The sequence below is a fragment of the Ailuropoda melanoleuca genome, chromosome 11 (assembly GCF_002007445.2).
Source record: "Ailuropoda melanoleuca isolate Jingjing chromosome 11, ASM200744v2, whole genome shotgun sequence".
NCBI classification, from domain to species: Eukaryota; Metazoa; Chordata; class Mammalia; order Carnivora; family Ursidae; genus Ailuropoda; species Ailuropoda melanoleuca.
Window position 1 is genome coordinate 76,556,157 of NC_048228.1, and position 826 is coordinate 76,556,982.

Here is an 826-nt window from a genome sequence, read left to right on the forward strand (position 1 = left end):
CAAAGACAGTCTCGGCCAGAGCTCTTCACTATTAAAGTGTATACTGGCCCAGGAAGACCACAAGCTGGTAGCCTGTTGCTGAATGGGGTCCACAGTGAGAGACTGGGAGTGTCAAAATGTTTTAATTTGAATGTCAATGCCCATGTACCCTCCTGCTCACTTCAGTCTTCCCATTGCTCAAAGCAGTCCTTCACTGACAACTTCATCTATTGTTAGAACTCCTATGGATGTTGGCATGTGTGACATTATCCTTTCAGTTTATTTTCTTTGGGTAACAGTAAATAGTTGAAAACTTGGGATCCTGGATATGTGTTTCTTTTTAAGAGCCTTGATCAACATTCAGGGGAAAAAAAACCTCAAAGATTCTATGTGACTTAGCACCATGATTTACAACCAGATTTACTAGTGGCTAATTGCAACCTAAACTTGCTTTGTATTTTCAAAGGGCTTTTTGTATATTCCATATATGGTGATAACAAAATGTGAAAATACAGGGGACGGGCTAAATCGCCCTTATCAATAAGATTACACAAAATGACACTAAAATACTTAACCAGTGGTTAAGTTCTACTGATATCTTGAGAGTGATAACATATTATTTCAAAGGAAAAAATTCTGAATATTTGGTTTAAATGGTTATGTAATAGTTTCTTCTTGGCATGATAATTAGGAGATCCATGTACAGGAGAATCAGTATTAATAACCAAAAAAAAAAAAATGTTCATTTACTAGAGAAGTTATCTCCTCTTATCCTTGCTCAAAACTCTGAAGACATGTGAGGTGTCTAAGATGATCTTCTGAGGTGGGGCAAACAGCAAATGCATGA